This window comes from Rhamphochromis longiceps, linkage group LG18 (assembly GCF_057381845.1).
Source record: "Rhamphochromis longiceps isolate RC_006_pf linkage group LG18, R_longiceps_female_GT1.1, whole genome shotgun sequence".
Taxonomy (NCBI): domain Eukaryota; kingdom Metazoa; phylum Chordata; class Actinopteri; order Cichliformes; family Cichlidae; genus Rhamphochromis; species Rhamphochromis longiceps.
The window spans coordinates 32,768,455-32,774,454 of NC_140574.1; the positions used below are offsets into that span (position 1 = coordinate 32,768,455).

The 6,000-nt window shown below is 41.5% G+C and overlaps 1 protein-coding gene across 2 annotated transcripts in view; it reads right to left on the minus strand.

Annotated features, from left to right (window-relative positions):
- The window catches only part of chd7 (chromodomain helicase DNA binding protein 7), a 72,227-nt gene extending 67,425 nt beyond the window's left edge, over positions 1 to 4,802 (minus strand). For both annotated transcript variants that reach the window (XM_085389080.1, XM_085389079.1), the window contains exon 1: positions 4,493 to 4,802. The gene's annotated coding sequence lies outside the window, so the exon portion shown is untranslated. The remainder of the gene's footprint in view (positions 1 to 4,492) is intronic.
- Positions 4,803 to 6,000: the final 1,198 nt, after the last annotated feature.

Sequence of the window (6,000 nt, forward strand, 5' to 3'; positions counted from 1 at the left end):
CAGCGTGTCTATAGAGCTTAACTGGAGGCTGTTCACTGAAACTTACAGAAAGACTAGCTCCTCATGGAGCGTCTCCTGCGAGCATAGGTTAAAATCCAGAAGAAACATTTTAGAAGGTTTCAGGACCCATTGTTTACTAACTGCAAGTCAGCTCTCTTAAAATAATGTAACAATTTTCTTTTTGATTTCTCATTATTATTCCATTTAACACTACTGTCCAGAAAAACATCAGCTGGGGCATTACAACTTATCTCAGGACTAAAGGTGGCAAATGACAAATTTCTGCTTCCACTATTTACTGATTTTATTCTGAAAGTGCTGACCAACTGGAGTGACTTGCATATCTCCCACTAAAACATCTTTTATGATGCTGGTCTACTTGATACTATTCTCTGCACACCATTCCATCTTCTGTTTGAAATCTGTGTTTTTGTATCTCACTATAATTTATTTATGAAGTATTCTGTTTTTAAAGTTCAGGTGCTGCTAACCAGCTAAGCCCACGCTATCTGATGTTTCCCTACCTTCAAGCTGGCCTGGTCCTTTCTGTCATTCGGCTGCCTCTCCAGTGAGTCCCTTAAAACATTTTCAGTTCACTAGGAGCCCTTTCTCACTAGTACCTAGTCAGCTATTGTGGTTTTCCATTTGGTAGTATTACCTGGTACCAGGTACTTTTTTAGTACCTGCTTTGCTGGGGTTCCAAGTGAGCTGAGTAGATCGGAAAATGTGACAAATGGCATCTTGGAACTTTCAGCTGCATAGACCACGTTAGGTGGTACTCTACTGAAGTGGAAAACAACCAAAAACCGAGTAGAGTCGAGGCAGTACTAGTGGAAAAGAGGCTTAGATAAACCAGTTACTGGTTACAATGGGAGTCTGTGAGTGTGGGACGAGTGAGTCTGCAGAGGCAGCTTCATAGATCACCTGGCCAACCTGCAGGCAGGTGAACACAAATCAAGACAGGGAGGAACGTTCACACTAAAATGCATTTACAGAGCTTTTAAAGAGCCTAACCACTGAAGAGCACCCCACGTGCCAAATCAAGATCACCCTCCAGACAAGTCACTCTGCTTCGCACTCAGATTTAATTGCAACACAGGCAAGAATCTAGCACTTCCTTTTTGTGGTCAATACTTTATTTGCACTGTTAACCCCACTGAGTGTGTAAGATAACTTCAACACTTCGACAGACCAAGAGAGTGGGTGCTAATGCATTAAGTCAGACACAAAAATCACTTCGGGGCAGTAGGTGCAATGCTGAAAGTGAAAATGCGCCTTTGATATTAAAGTTGCTTTTTAGCATTTTGAGAAATGAGGCTGAGAAATTATGAACTTGTTACATCCAGATTTCCCATCCTCTCAATAATCATGTGTACATTAAACTGAGAGAGGAAGGCCCAACATGTTAACAAATGTCACTTTAACCAGCATAATACAAAAATGTCAGTATTCTCACACATGCCAACAAGTTTACTTCTGATTTCTCCTCTCGTTTGTCTTTAGTTTCTCCTCATCTGTCATTTTTGCGTACACTTGTGTAAGTTTAGCCATATTAATCTGAACTATTCTTCACAGCATGAAAGTAGCAAGAGCTGGTGAAAAGGTCATCAGATGACTGCACACCAAAAGTGAAATGTCCAGATAACCAACACTGACCACACTAATGATTCATAGACCACAACAACAGGGAGTAGGCTTATTCAAAATCATGACAAACTGATGGGCACCTGCCCCAAAGAAAGTGTCAAAGTTAAAATAATGGATCAGGGTAAAGTTGCACAGACAGATGTTCATTAAAAATCACTGAATATAGATAATGGGGGAGGGCATACATGGCGACAATGAGCATCAGTGTACAGCTATAAGCACGGAAATTTGATTGCATCATTCTGAGCAGAGCTATCTTAAAATTGCATTTCACTGTATGTGTGGTGTATGCCCCAATCTTAGCCCCACTGTAAGGTGGCAGGGATTTCCCTAGATGTGGCCATGCTGGGACCACCACCAAAAATAGGAAACAGAAAAACTCCTCAATCTCACAGAATCCCCATCTTTTAGAGTTAAAAATGAGACAAGAGGGCAGATTCTGCTTTGTGTTTTTAGTGGAACAAAGAGTTTATGACAACGCGACAAACAGATTTACCGGCAACTTGCTTCATGAAGTTTCAAATGTTAATGGTTGTATTATTTGGCTCTTTGAGTGAATAATGCACACTCACCAGCCAAAATTAAGACAACTCGAGGGTAATCAGCATGACTTCCACATACTTCAAACTTAAGTCAGAACTATTTAAACGGGGGGAAAGGGCTACTCTAAAAAAAATAACAACCATTGTGTCTACTTTAGTAAATCAATCTAAATATGTGCAAAATTAAAACATTCACCTCTGCACACGTTGTCAAAGGGAGGGGAATCTAACTTTATGTAAAAGTCTCAGGTTAGCCAAGACTAACTGTCTCTAGCAAACTAAGTCAGCCTTGCAGCTGGGAGGGGGGCTCAAATTTTACCACAAAAAAGGGCAGTGAGAGAGAGGGGAGAGAGACCAAATAGTGCTGAGCATCTGTTGTGTGTGTGTGTGTGTGTGTGTGTGTGTGTGTGTGTGTGGTCAGGGCCTCTTATCTCTCCCTCTGTGGCCTGCTAAACATGACTAGCTGCCATCTTGGCTCAAAGACACAAGGTGGTAGTGGTGGGGGTATAGCAGCTCCTGCCTCTATGGGAAACGGGAGGAAAAAAACATAAAGACCCAGCACAAATCTACTGAAATGTGTCGCACTGACTAAAACCACAAAGTAAAAACGAATAGAAAACGAGCGCGTGTTTCTGAGGGGGGACCAAGCTCGGTTATTTTCCAGAGATTTAGTGCCAGAGTTGCGTGAGAGCGGCAGGGTGACCATTATGCAAGTTGGCCGATTACAGAACACATAATGGGGAAAGAGAACAGGATAGCGCAAGAAACACACGCAATTAAGTTAAGACTGTACAAAGAAAAAAATACGGTTTTAGTATATGGTAAAGATGTGTCAGTGGAACTACAAGGGCAGGTGTTTAGGACTGCCTTTCCCCCCTTCCACATCGAGTAACAAGTGTAGTCGTAAGTGTAACCAAACTTCGGTCGCCGGATACAATGTAACACAACAAACAAGTGCTCCTAACAAAAGCCGAAAGGCGGAAAGACCTAAGGAGGATCTGTAATGTAACTTTGCATTTTTACCTCGTCAAAAAGTGAAGTGAAAAAAGAAGCAAAGTTAATTCTCTTGCCCAAGAGCTATGCACTGGTCGATAACCGTTTCGAGCAGGTTAGTAGCTAGCCCGGTGGGGCTAATAAGTGGTCTTTGCCCGTACACAATGAGGATGAGAGCTGGCTAGCAGGCTAGCTGAACTTCTGTGTCCTAGCGCTGGGCCAACCTCCAGCGGCTAGCAAAGCTAATTAGCCTATCAGCGGTATTTCGCACGTCGTTTCGGACCAGGGAACGATTCGCTCATCTCGTTTTTTTTGTTAAAGTAAAATACTTTCTCCGCCACTCCAAAGCTGTACACGAGTAGGACAATTTTTTCAGCACATTCCAAAGTGTTTTGATAACACAAGGCATGGTAAAAACAACAAGAAAAACACGGTTGTATGGAATGACCGCCTGGCCTCACAGCTTCCCCCCTCCTCTCCTCCACTGCTCTGTCCCTTTCGTCCAATAAAACTACCGACTACTACACATTCTTAACACTGTCCCCTTAACCACAAAACACTACAATTCTATTGAAATCAAACTATTATTTATACTTTCATTGTTAAATGGTGCAATTGAGCCAGTGTGCGGCGTTTTTGGAGATTTCTGCCAAGTATTCTCCGCTGGGAATCTCCCTCGGTGCTCCGCTCATTCAGTCGGCTAGTGACTCACCTCTACGCTCGAGCCACCTCGTGTCTCCTAGAAGCTTCAACACAATTAGCTAACAGGGCTAACACTCACACTTTAAAAATGAACTAAGTTCAAGTTTTATATTACACAGGACGATAAGTTGTCTGAGGAACTGACTCAGAAACTACGAGGCTCTCAGTGTTGTGCTGGACATTTTTCTTTCCACTTTTCAACTAACTAATGGGACTGTTGTGCGTCTGTGTGAGTGAGCGATGCTGCGGGTGGCAAAGCTAAACTTGCTATTGTTAGCATGTCGGCATGGCAGCTACACGGACCTTCAATGACTTTCTACTGAAAGAAAAAAATAAAACAGATGCGAAATAAACCTGCAGTCTAAAACAGAACCTTCCCCGCGAGTTTGCCCTGAAAGAAATGCTCGTCGGTCTAAAAACCACAACTCACTGGGCGGATTAAAGAGTCCGATTGTGCTGAAAAAGTATGGAAAACTTGCTATTCAGAAAGAATATAAACGATTTTAATTCAGGACCCTGTGTTATTATGGAAGCATTGCACTTGTGCCAAAATCTGTTCGAATTTTTTCTTAAATGCACTCAGTGAAAAGGGACATTTGTTAGCTTACCCAACAAGCTCGGTCACTTCGGGCTCTTTATCAAATCAACTCCTCGTTAGTAGGGTTAGTATCTCCGCTTGCTTGAAAAAAATCCACGGTGGTCCTTTTCAGTTTGAAATATAAATAAACAGAGGGAAAAAAGTTCAAGTTTCGTGTTTTTCATGAATTATTTCTCCGGCGTATCTCGCATCCGCGACCTCGCCGACTACTGTGCGTTGCTCTTCTCTCCTTTGTGTTAATTTCACTCAAATCGAGTTTAATCCGATCGATCCCTCGGCTGGTCGCGCTCCCGAGTCCTCCCCTCCAGACACTCGCTCACCTTCCTCGGCCAGGGGGGGCGCGCTCCCGAGGACCTCTCATACAGATAAACAGGCAGCGTGCGCGGTCACTGACCCGGCCGTGCCCGTAAGTTCTCATTAGGGGATGGAAAAAAATAACTGGGGCGTCATTTAGAAAAGGAGCTTCTGAATAAAACCGTAGAAATTAGGCGTATTTTTAAATATATATTTTAAATGCATTTTTATTTAAAACAAACAAACAATGGAAAGCATAAACTCGGTTAGAAACCTAAGATAAGATTCTAAAAAAATTAGAAGGTTTTGGGGTATGTGCCCTAATGTTTATCATTGTGAACAACTTTAAATTCTTCTAATCATTTATATAATATTTAGGTGAAGGTGTAGGTTAGAAAAATACCTGAATGTATATGTGTATTGCTGTAATCTTTACAGACTTATTTATATTATTTTTACACATTCACAACTTCTTCATCTCCCTGTTCTGGGTGAGGGATCTAGGCAAGCAAATGCTCCTCATATTTTACACATCAGGGACTCACAAACTATTGATTAGGGACACAATCATCCATTGGATAAGAGTGATACAGATAACTGTAGACAGGCCACAATCTATTGCATGCTTTGTTAGATACTATTCAGTCACCAGATCAAACAGACTTAATGTTCACGATTGTGCATATGTGTGAATCAGGACTGACATCCAACAGTATGAAATCATTTGAAATAGTCTTTGAGCTGCACATTATTGAACATATATCTCTATAATTGTAATGAAAAGCAAAACGTGTGTGTGTGTTTTCCTGCTGCATCTTGTTTGTCTGTCTTGAGTCAACTGCCGTACCAGAGTCTGGTGTTTAATTGGTGATAAAGCTAAAGATAGCGTCTCACAATTTCCCAAATCTGGGATAAACAAACTATAAGTTTTCTTATCTTATCTTTTCTTATGTTATTTTATTTTATCTTAGCTCTCACTGCACAATCAGACAGTCAGATTTCATGAATACACATAACCTGTTGTCCAGAGGCCATGATAGACTGAACATCTATTTGTGACTGAGCATCAGGGAGTTGTTGGTATGACACTGATTTGGAGAAAGCCTCACAAAACTGCACTTGTTGATGGGTCTCACCAAGAAGGCAGTGCAAGTTGTCTTTCTGTATTACTTCATCAAATCAGTGAAAAGGGAAAATCAGTATCTTATATGTTAGCCTTTTTGT